This window comes from Anopheles merus, unplaced genomic scaffold (genome assembly GCF_017562075.2).
Source record: "Anopheles merus strain MAF unplaced genomic scaffold, AmerM5.1 LNR4000053, whole genome shotgun sequence".
Classification (NCBI taxonomy): domain Eukaryota; kingdom Metazoa; phylum Arthropoda; class Insecta; order Diptera; family Culicidae; genus Anopheles; species Anopheles merus.
The window spans coordinates 40166-53142 of record NW_024427633.1 but is presented as its reverse complement, the minus strand read 5'-3'; the positions used below and the strand labels follow the sequence as shown (position 1 = coordinate 53142).

The window sequence follows — 12977 nt, the reverse complement described above, 5'->3', positions numbered from 1 at the left end:
CTTGGTGATAGTTTTCAAATGTTTTCTGATGAGACAAGTGTTTCGAAATATGGCCTATGAGACAACGGTTTTGAAAATATCAATAGCACGTTTCAACGCCAAGACTGTTGATCAATCACAAATACTGTACGATGAAATCTACGTCAATCCTACACTGTTGTTGGTTCATGGTTGTTTATGCGATCGAGGCGAACCGAATTCGAAAGGCAACTAATAACACAACAACTACGATGATTTCTTATCAATATGGGTTTTCCACAAATCCAGTAGGCTATATTTCGAAAAGAATGAATGTAAACCTTTATTCAGTCATTTGTACACATAGAAACATTACGTATTTGATGAAACTACTACTACTACTAACACTACCTTAAATGCACCATTCAGTGTTAGTTTTTTTTTTTCAAACCATGATAAGGTATCTACATTTGTAAAAACCCACTAAGAAAATATCAAATCAGGAATTGCAATTAGCAGCTAACTTTTCTTCTAACTTACACGTTCCTCATTCCTTCCAAAGTGACACATTTTCCCCAGGTTTATTTACAGCTGACGCTATTCTGTTTGCTTTACATACTTTGAGAACTTTTCCGGTGAATATTGAAATAATTCAAAATCTATTCGATACACATCATACAAATCATCAAACTGCTGTTTGGTCAGTTGAGAAAAATACTTTTCTATTAACCGATCAACTCGATCGCGACGCGAACGGTTCATTTGCACCGGCTTAATCTTTCCATGCAATTGGGTACGGTTTGTAAGGTATTCGATGTCTTGTGCAAACGTTTCCATTTTTAAGATCGAGTCGTATCGTGCCAGGCAAGGTGTGCACAGGTCGTTTATGGTCGCCAATGCAGGTCAGCTGGTTTGTTATTTCGAGACTGCTCCACGACGAATCGCACAAAGTCTTCAAAGGAAGGAATACCAAAATGATTACCATCGTCATGGTAACGTCTGTAGATTTGATGCGAAAGGTTTTTAAAGTACGGATGCAGCTGTCCGAGCAAACGTTCCTCGTAGGCACTAATCAGGCGTTCGAAAGGGTTACGGACCACAATGAAGGAGTAGGTATTTTTCATACTAGTTAGTAGCACTCGCGGATTTTCCCATGGATACTTTCGGCGGGCCAGATTAAAATTGTCCGTTTTATCGTCTAATATTGTATCCTCACTAATCCCAGCCCAACGGTTGATGTTATAAAACCAGGTAGTAGTGCCCGATTTAAACACCAAGCAGTACAGCAAGCTTTCGTTTTTCACGTGGATGTAGAATGAAGTTTCAATTGTGTTTTCTACAAGTTAGACAAAGAATACAAGTTTGGTCAGCATTTGGTTAAGTATCGCACACTGTTTACCACCCTTTTCATCACATACTTCCTCCATTGTTGGTACGTTCACATGCTTCACGTAGGTGGAACAATCGATCACGATTTATTTTCTCCGTAGTTCTATCTGCATGTTTGAACCCGTACAACACGATGTAGAAACATACCAGCATGCCAACGATAGCAATACTTATCGCACGTCTAAGCTGTGAACGAAATAAAAACGACGAGTTTAATGTTCCCATTGCGACAGCTGTAATAGAACTGAACCGAAACGCTCGAGCCACAGCATCGCATGGCAGAAATGGTACAGTTTAAACAGTTACTGTATGGTTGATGATAGAAATTGGATCAACATTTTTGGCTCATCTTATTCACACACACACACACCCACTCTGTATCAATTGATCTTCCTTAGATAGCCCACTAGAAATACTTTTCTTGCGTTTTGCGTGAACCAAAAGACAAACATTTCACGTTTCTTAATGATACTAGCAAACAATAGAAACAACCATTTCTATTATATGATATTGTGCTTTTAAGACCAATTATAACTTGACATATAGAGCTTTTTAATAACTACCAATATACATTGTTGGGTTTAAAAAATAACACAACGGCCAATGCCGATCTAGACTGTTCTATTAATAAACGAAACAAATCATCGAATGAATCGATTGTTTGTTTTATGTTCACTGGTACAGCTTGTCATCGAAATACGACGCTCGATCTAATGCAGATCGTAAAGAAACTACGTTTGACGGATTTTTCGGTTTCAGACAAAAAAAATCTAATTTTTGTGTAGTTTTGTTCCAAATTCCTTTGAAAAAAATGTAAGCGATACCAGGTATGTGTATTTGGATACGCTAACACGCTTAAATGTGTACGAAGACAATTGAACCTGATATTACACATGCTTCGCTTATTCTACAACGAATCGTTAGCTTGAGTGTGAATTATGTTAAATATTGACATTCTCCCTCGTCGTCGTCATCATTTGGGAAAATTGATAATACAAAAGTTGTAATTTCTTATCAATATTGATACGTTGCGAAACGATTTTGAGCTGCTTATTTGGCGTATAGGATAATCCACCTCTAATTGCGAGGAATTAATGGATAAGGATTATTATAAATTATAGGGCAAATAATAATGGATTTATTAACAACAAAAACAATTTTAGCATTAGATTCAACCACATCGGCAATCCAGTTTGCTTTCTTTATTGTTAAGAAAATCAAGGTAATAAATAATAAACATAATAGCTTAAAACCTCATTTTGTTAAGAGTATGCTGAATATTAATTAAATATCGATCTTTATTTCTAAAATTACTATATCGATGTTTTGAAACTTACTTACTGTCCAAATGATTATCTTATATGATTTTCTATAAAGATAATGCAGGTTTTATGGTTGTAAATATTTAAACCGAATGCTTGATTAGCGCAGTAACGCTCGAAGGTTAATGTTTGGCTTACATAAGCGTTGATACTTACTTGATTGGTTCTACAATAAGGGGTAAAGCTTTCCGCATGATTATGCGTTTCCAAAAGGGTTATATCATGGCAGTTTTTGGTTCTATATTGAAACAAAAATAGAGAAGTATAATAGATAGTTATGGGTTCTAAAATTTTCTGCTATCGATTATCTGACATAAAAGGAGATTATCACACTTAGTGATCAATCCAGAAAGGGAACACCAGAAAAAACGCCGGTAAGAAGTAGCTACTGCGAGAAAAAATAGCCTGATATTAGTATTTACCTCATGATTTTAAAATTGCCTCATATTTATTAATTTAAGTAAATAAGTAAAATACAAATTATTAGATTTAATTAAAATCATCGCTCTTAAATTTTGGCTCTAATCCATCTATTTTTGTCTCCAAGGCACCCATTTATGGTAGCGTGTCATAAGTTTTGCCTCTAAGGCAGCGGTCGGCACACTTTTGAGGCAAAGGGCCAAATTTAGTAGATGATCTAAATAACCGCGGGCCAGGAGAAAGCGGTTTTTCTATTATTGTGCTTTTGAACTATTGCATTACACAATTTTACAAACAAAATAATTGGTTAATGATATCAAGTAATTGGGCCGGTCTGGTGGTACAGTCGTCAATTCGCACGACTTAACAACACGCCCGTCATGGGTTCAAGCCCCGAATAGACTGTGCCCCCATACGTAGGACTGACTATCCTGCTATGGTAACAATAAGTCACTGAAAGCCAAGCTCACTTCACTTAGTGGGTTCAAGCAGGCCTTGACCGACAGCGGTTGTTGTGCCAAACAAGACGAAGAAGATATCAAGTAATGCGATTGGTATTGTTGCTGTTTTCCTATAATTGTGTCATCCAAGCATGGTTGAAAATTCATAATACCTACTTAAAAAACTAATTGCATCCTTTAATCATTTGAGGATAGGCAAACGTGCGTTTAGTAATTATAAAAATGTTTTATCGACAAGTAATGCCATGTCCGATAAATTGATAAATGATTCTATATGAAAAACTTTAGCACTTTGACAATCATTGTACTCGTAAACAGCAACAGCGTGGAATCGTTGTTCTCGTTAAAAACAATAGGGGTTTTTAATATTATTATTTGTTTTCAAATACGATGCAAAATACCCCTAAAGCAGATAAAAAAGAAAACAATTGATTTGTGTGAAATTAAGAAGAACGAATAGCAGAACAAATATTATCGCGGGAAAAATGTATGCAGCTATTTCACTATATCTAAAACATTGTTTTCCATGTATTACGTTGGTGACAGTCGCATGCAAAACTTAAAATAAATTCAATGCAACCAGACTTTAGTGTATCTTATCTTTATAAAATTTAGTATGCGACCTTCATTTCGATAGTCTTATTGTGGTGTTAAAATAATGTTAATATTACATAACGGTTACATTAAAACAAATGCACAACAATTGTCGATTTTCATGGGTTTATCTTAATCCGCACTAACAAAACGTTAATTGCACTTTGAATAGTAGTATCCCATTAGTTAGCAGACAACATTTTTGACCTCCATCAGTCGAACTCTAACCATGATGGCCAAAAAAGTGAATCAAACGCGTGCGCGGTCAAAGAATGGCACCCCGTAGCGTCAAAAATGGACTCCGTGCAGAAGTTTGTAGACGTCGTATAAGCCCGTTTCTGTATTTTGGTCGCCATTATCTTGGCACTATAAGGCAGCAATCAAAGCATCGAAAGAAAGCCCAGGTTCATAAGGTTGCAAAAGAAGCTGAAAATGAAGGCAAAGGGAGAAGTGGCAACATTACTGCGTTAGCTGGGCCGTTAGGTCGATGCAATCGGCCAAACAGTGAAATAGTACCTGTGAAACATGAATAAACAGATCAAGAAGTAGCAATCGCGTCCACTGGCTTTGCAGCGGCAAAAAATGACACCAAAACACAATGCGATCGTTTCAGGTAAATTTCGGCAGAATTTCGATATGACACCCTATTCCTCGGACTGGTCCAACATCCGTCAGTAGTGTCAGTTGTCCCATCAAATTTTTCTGGACCAACATGATGCAAAAGCTCTGTTCTAACAATTTTATCGCGAAAACTTAGGAGGAATTGATAAAAATCGAAGGTAGAACTTAAATCATGCCAACATGTATATCTTAGTCGGCCATGGCGAAAATTCATGATACAGGGTTTCCCGCGGTTTAATGGTCGGTACCCAAATCTTTTTGTGCCTTTCTCACGATTTATTCATCATATTCCATAGATTGTTGGTTCGTTCTCATAACTTATTGGTATCGTCTGATTGGATATCAATACAATAAAACCAAAAATATTTTGGGAACCGACCAATAAATCATGGGAACACACCAACAAAATATGGGATGCGACCAAACAATTATGGGAACCGACCAATGAATCGTGGGAAACCCTGTAACTGACAAAAGGCAGCTCGCAAAGCCTTAGATTCATTTGTGCAAGTAAGCTTATATAATTACGTTTGAAATGATGTACATGTGAAGAAACTATACATGCTAGTTTTTTTCTACAATACAGGGTTTTCCAGGAGTTCTTATAGCTGTGGGACTCTTTATAGGCTCCTTCTTCCGTGAAATTTACTTAATGTGTTGGGAATTGGACTTTATAGCGCACTTGTTGGACAAATCCAATGGGAATTTTCAAGGAACCTGTCCAAAAAGGGTGCCCTAGAGTCCAATTTCCAACATATAAAGTTCACTTCCTATCAGAAATAGTCAATGAAGTGTCCCACAACTATGAGAACCCCTGGAAAATCCTGTAAGCCAAAAAAAGTAAATTTTTGCAAACGTTACGAGGACTGATTGGTCCGTCTTTCCATAGAACTCTAATTAAAGTTGAAAGAGCATGATGGCATAAAATATCATACTAAAAGATCTTCGTTGATTTATATACGAATAGTTTCTTCCCATATTTCAAAATCAGTCAAATCCTTTCGCGGGCCGGATTGAATGTTGCGGCAGGCCACATTTGGCCCGCGGGCCGGACTTTGCTCACCGCTGCTGTAAATCAATCGCTTTATTAATCGCGTTTTTATTGAAATTTTACTTTATGTCTGAAACTGTGTGTCATTTAACTGTGTGTGTTTAACTGTGGATTTAAGTAAAGTAATAAATAAATAATTTGGATTAGTCTCGTGGTACCATCGTCAACTCGTACGACTTAACAACATGCCCGTCCATCATGGGTTCAAGCCTCGCATGGACCGTGCCGCCATAAAGTCGCCTTGCGTGAAAGTGAACGTGACATGCAATATGTTTTACAGTCTAAATTGTTAGGGAATTGAATATCCTTTGTTTTGGTATACGACAAGTCATATTCTGATTACATTAAATTAAATATAGCAGAAAACCCCAACATTTTACGTTCAATTTCACTGGAACTGTAATCCGGGTTGTACATAGGACTGACTATCGTGGTCATAATGGCCATAAATAAGTCATTGAAAGTCTAGCCCATAAGTAGTACAGGCAGCCTGGACCGACAACAGTAGTTGTGCCACAGAAGAAAAAGTTAATAAGTTCATTGATAGAATTTTAAATTTTTAAATTGTTATGCCAATTTCGAAACCTTTGGAAATGGAGTGGAGTGAAAGTGAAATTGACATGTATTTTACGGTGAAAACAATAGCTTTAGAATTTATAACAATTAATTATTTTTAAACAAAAACAAAATTAGGGTAAATGTACCAATAGTGGTGCAATTTGTGGTGGTACAGATGTTTTTTAATGGATTTAAAGTGTCAGGAAGGACAACTTCTGAATATTTTAGCACATAACAGTTAGAATATGTTTTATCTTCGCAATCACAACCATTTTTACCATGAAATACATCAAATTTACGATAAACTACATATTTTTGTGATTGGTTCGTTGTACCTATAATGGTGGTATGGTTCCTATAGTCGTCGTTTTGTGTTCCTATAGTGGTGGTAAACAAAGATGCATCAAAAACGATGTATAATATCAATGAAACTTAGTTTCGAAGCTGATTTCGTATGAATAGCAAGGATTACTGTCATAATCGTGGTTTCTTGCGTAAATCAAAATCAAAAAAAAATAAAAATTTGATCGATGAAACTATTGACTAAAGTACTGCATCACACCTGTCGTCAACCTACCCGGAAGAGTTTGCTTGATTTGGAGTCGATTTTTCACTCAGCCAACTAAGCGAATTTTTGCCTTTGTTTGGTAAATTACTTACAGAAAACTCATATATGTTGCTTATTTTAATAAAAAAATTACGAAATGTCAAACATATCGTCGAAAAAAATCTAAAATTACCTATTTTTATTGATATTAGAACTAGGACCATCACTATAGGAACATGCCTGTTTGGTGTACCTATAATGGCACTATCGTAAAAAACACTTAAAAATACGGAAATATGGTCAAAAGCCAATGAATTTGAATAAAACAATATCATTTGATAACAATTATGTTAAAAAACTAATAATTTCGTTGTTATGTGGTCATTTAGAACGTTAACAGAAATATGAGTTTCGTTATGAAATCCTAAGGATTTTGGAAAAATGTTGATACCTTTCACAAAATAATGGATTTTTCGGTCACTAAGAAACGGAATGGCCCCATTTAACTTTTAAAACCTTTGTAAAAGGCTAGATAACATTTCACACTATCGTAGATAACATAACTACTGTTAATTTATCGTACGAGACGCATTTTAGTGCAATACCACCACTATTGGTACTAGCACCACTATAGGTACGTTTACCCTATACAGTTTTTGTATTGTTTTTGTGATTTAAAAATGCAGTTGTCATAAGTCTGCTCAAATACCTTGTAAATTGATCATGGTTCTTACAAGAGTCATTTTTTTACTTACTGACAACTGATGCGTTGTCAAAAATTGATGCACAATCAACAATTGATGCCAAACTTAGAGCCCAACTTTGGCGGCAACTACTGTATTAAATCATCTTTTCAGTTTTCAGAAACTTCCTGAGTGGCATAATATTCACATACACATACACCGTTGAGTGCCGGTTGCAAAATGGAATAAGTTGAACATAATAACGTACTGATTCAAATCAGATGCCTATAGTTTGAGTAGCTAGCAAACGGAAACCAATGGCAAGATTCACAAGCAAAGCAGGCAACACTCAAAAGCGCAACTCATCTTGTGAAGCAGCAATGATCACTTAAACGATGAAAATGATGAACGATGGAATAGACCGGTACATTGGCTTGCTTTGGACGAACAAAGACTATCCTGAAGATTGAAACAGAGCCTTGTCCAGTGCAATCGTTTTCATGTCCTACGTTCCTACACACTCACTTCTTTCAAATCTATTATCGTAATCAACAGCAAGGTGGAAGCATTTTCAACACACAAAAACACAAAGAAACCGACAGCACGACACTGCACAACAAACTCATTACGGTGGGATATGCAGGGAAGATGGCCGGGGCAATACGGGAATGCAGACAAACATGGATGATACACTGTACATAATCTCATTTGCATTGTTGTTTTGATAGTATCCATCTAATGGAAATGGTATCTAAAAAATGAGGAAAAAATAAAACGACTGGGAACCTCAACAAAAACCATGCAGAGACAAAGCAGATGAGTTCTTGTGCTACAAAATCACCCAACAAGTGTAAAAAGAGTTTGGCGAGCGACAAGCTCCAACGCTTTGGGAAGATGGCAGGAAACGGATTGGTGTGGATGCCAAGAATAATTTAATTTGAAATTTGAGCTTGTAGAAAGTGGTTTTGAGCTGTTTAAATAAAACAAAAAGTGTAAGTTGGTTTATTAAACCAAGCTTCTACATGAAATGATAACAACCGTCGAACAAAAGACTGCATAACTTATATGGGTCAAACCTACATGTATTGTTTATGTTATATCTAAAATATTAGATCTTGTATGTTATTAAACACACAGATCTTTGTGTTTTGCTTAATACATTCTACCCTACAAGCTTTAAAATGGAACCAATATTTCGAAAAAATAAATAAATAATCTCATTCAATCTCATTACTATTGCTAAAAGGTTACTTTTTTGTCACCGATGATCTATTGAGATTCTAATTCTTTAAAGCTTTGATCGACCGTAATTGTATCGAAACGGAAAACCACCGATACCAATCGATCCCAATTCTGCTTTCCGATCCAAATCCCGAGTCATTATTGCACAGCTGTGTCGTTCGTGCGAAACTACCACACTAAACCTCGCTTCTCGGCCGTGCATTCAATTGCACGTTCAATTATTTCATCATCCAGATCCAATTTCAATACACTAATGGCTTTTGATATCATCCGGTATTTCCGCTGTCTGACTTCAGAATACGTTTCACATTATACGTGCTGAAATTTCACAATGTTTCGGCTGTACGCGTTGTGTCTCTTTACCACCGCCTGACATATGCCGTATTGACCTAAATGGTACATTATTTCAAACTTTGTTATTTAATTATGCACTGTGCTGATTGCAATATCGATATGTAGAACAATGGGTTAAAAGAGAACTATTTTTAAATATGGCAGACTAGTTGTGAAAATGCAGAGCATATGAACAGAAATGTATAACAACGCCAGAATAAATAAACAATCATATTTAAGTCTTTCGTGTGTTTACTGACCTTCAATTTTGCACCTTGGCTTAATTTTTGCCGTAAAGCAATCCTTGCCTTGGGGGAAATGATCCCAACCACGAAGGCAGCAAACCTCGCCTAATCCTGCACAGGAGCCAGTACGACTACAAGACATTTTTCTATTACTTCTCCTAAATTATATTTCTATGTTGTGTAGCAACGTAATTTGTAAAATACGTTCTTTTGTAAAAAAAAGCCGTAATGTACAACAATAGTCGTTATAGCGCTCCACTAAATTTATTCTTATTCATAGTGCCACCATTGTTTGCGATTGTTTGCGCAAAGGGCATTACTTACCTCAAGTAATCCCTATTGTTCCATTGCTTACGCTTCACTGCTGTACTATTTGATTCGTTTGTCAGTTTACTACATAACCAAATTCAAACCCATGAAAACTGTGCCAGCAGATGCAAGAAGCATTCACCTTCTATAAAAGCTGTGATCGTACAGAATGAATTAACATAGGAAAAAACAAATCGTGCCTGAGAAAGGTGGAAGGCAATGGCTAGACACACCACGAGCGAAACGGAGCGAAGCGGTGGAGAGAAAGGAAGAGCAAGGGGTAAAACATGACGGCATCGTGAAAACTTTGTCCAATTTTCATTTCCGCGCTCCACATTCGTTCAGTTTTCCTTCGCAATTCGTCAAACACGGACGGCAAGTAGCAGGAAACAAATTCATGAGGCTGGACTTCTGATGCAAGCTTAGTTGTGTTTCCCTTTCACTTCCCCGACCCGCTGCGTGGTAGATTTAGTTTTCATCTATTATGTGTTTTTTTTTTTAGTTTTTGGTTATGCACCTAGCACGGCTCTGTTGTGTGCGTTTTTCGTCACTCTCATTCACCTCATAAATGCTCAACAAGGCACAAACTTTATTCAAGTTTTTGTTCCTGCATTCGCAAATTGTATTTGGTGGAGCGTATCACAAAAAAACAAGCACACATCTCTCCGCTACCCATCAAGTTGGCCAAGTCCGGGGAGGTAGTTTTCTGTGACTTTCACCCAGTTCCTTTTGTTTAGTAGTTCAAATACAACAAAGCTGTGCAATGCTGCTTTTTGCGTATGATGGTTTGTGAAGTTTTAGTACACACATTATTGTAGGTTCATAACACGAACATGCATTAAGCGTGAGGTTAGTACGGAACAAGTATTAAAGCTTAGCAGTAGCTCTGTACTAAAAAGCCAATTTGTGGTTATTTATTCTAAATTCTTTTACACCTATGTATGATAAGCATCCTTTTGTTTGTTATAATGCGTTCACTTCATGCCTTTATTACTCATCCATTATTGCTTTTTTTTAAAGCTATTGTATGGGAACAAAATGAAATAAAGCAAACAGAATTGAACTTGTAATTATGCCAATCCTATAACAAATTTTACAAAAAGCTTCTCATTTTCAATCTCTCACTATAGAGCGTTACTTTTTCACTCCTATAGTGAGACGATGTTGGTTAGTGAGTTGATGTTAGGTGCGGATAACTTGGATGGTTTTTGTACCGTGTTGGTTTTCTTGCACACTTTGCATCGACAAAGCGATTCATCGATGTAGGCGTTGGACGAAAGACGACAAGGATGTTTTCGTCAAACGAACAAACGAATAATAATATGTTGTGTAATATTTATGAAGTTATCTAAATAGTTTATAGATCAAATAAGTACAAGTAAGTTTAAAATAAATTGCAGCAGTTTCCATGGTATGTTGGTACGGACAACCACTGGATCACACACCATTGCCAGACTGATATCATTATTGACCGCATGGTGTACTGTTGATGTCTGGATTTCTGCGGGACGACACCAAAATATCCAGGACCCTACAGGAAGCAGTTTCATTTGGAATGCTCAACATCTGCGTCACCTATTTTCCCTTATATTGTCGGAGGGAATGTCCTCGAATCCTTTTTCATTGTAGGACGCAAACGTGAACCGATTTTCTGAAAGTCTGCGAAATCGGAGCCCGTGCACCGTTCACACTCCGAGCAGAATCGACTGCTTGACAGCTCAAGCGCCTCGAACTGCTGCGACTCATTGATCAGCACCTGAGCAAAATAGCGCCGCAGAAGACGCTGACGATGTTTCCGAGTTTGCCGCAGTTATCCGACTTTTTGCAGATAGGACCAGACCTGCTACAATGCGCCTTATCCGTTGCCGAAATATTTTCCCTGGTGGACGCGGAGCACTCTTATGCTATCGATGTGGTGGACAACATATTAGTATACGTGAACCGTTTGAACAACGAATAATGAATTACGATGTAATTACCGTAACAGTGGATAGTTACGGTTTAACAGAACAATCCAGCCGAGAGGATAAACATGGACAGAACTTTTTCTTTGACAGAACTTTGGTAGCACCGGGAAGCCGTTTCTGTTCGAAACGATTATTGCGTAAACGGGATGCGAAAAACTAATAATAGGCTCTCGAGGGCCGCATGTGGCCCGTGGGCCGTAGTTTGGAGACCCCTGCTATAGAAGATCGCTTGATATCAATATCCAGGTCCTGCAGCAGTGCATCCGGCGGAGCATGCTGGGGGGCAAATTTAGGGTATTGTGTTTGCGGGAAAACATGCGTGTGCTGACAGCCCAGACTGTTCAAGATGCTGAAGAGCGGAAAGAGTTCGTAGAATACGACATTCCCGGGATTCGATAAGGCGTATGCCAAGATACCACGGTACTCGATCTTACCTGGAACATATGATCCGAAAGATAAAATAAAAAATTATCGCAAACAGTGTGTATTTTGATAAAAAAAATATTACAACCGGTACACCATTCACAATTCTATTTGTAGTACATTAAATAAAGAAAATTATCAAATCCTATACACTACAATGTTTGTTATAAATAATATTAGCACACAAAAAATTCTTTTACGGAGGATACAGAGGATTAGAGAGGACAAAGGAATGACAAAATGATCATTTGAAGTGCAATTCTTATATCGTTGAAAAGACGTATATGTCCCAATAAACGTTGCGTTGCCCTGTAACCGGGCCATTTTAACTAGTCAGCTTAAACTGTACTAAGCTTTTTATTCGTTTCTATGCGCGATGCTGGTTTTGACCTGCTTTCTAATAATTAACATTCATATTTTATCAGAAAATGTGTTGAAACTTAGACAATTTACTCAACAACCGAAAAAGATAGATAAAACAGTAATCGTATGATTTGGCACAATGTATGGCTACTTTTTTCACAGGTGTTTAGTCCCTCGCAGATTTCAATGCATTCTTCAGCCCCCTACGATAGAGTCCGTCCGTCTTCCCCACTTTGCACAATGGGCATTTGCAGGGATACAATTCAAAAAATCAAGTTTGTAATAGTGCAATTCCAAATAATAAGTTTTAATACTTAGGGTTAAACTAAGAAAAATAAAAATATGATATCTTTTCTGGTTCTCTAGAATAGACCTCTCAAAGTTGAAACTTGTTAAAAACGCAGAAAAATCTTCATTTTTTTGGAAAACTTTGAACCTTTGTAACATTTTCAAATATGAACCGATTTTGATAAGTTTAGGCATTTTAAAAA

General features: G+C 37.0%; 1 pseudogene; it reads right to left on the bottom strand.

Annotated features, from left to right (window-relative positions):
• Window positions 1-276: 276 nt before the first annotated feature.
• Window positions 277-1679, bottom strand: LOC121601276 (annotated as a pseudogene).
• Between the last annotated feature and the right edge of the window lie 11298 nt (window positions 1680-12977).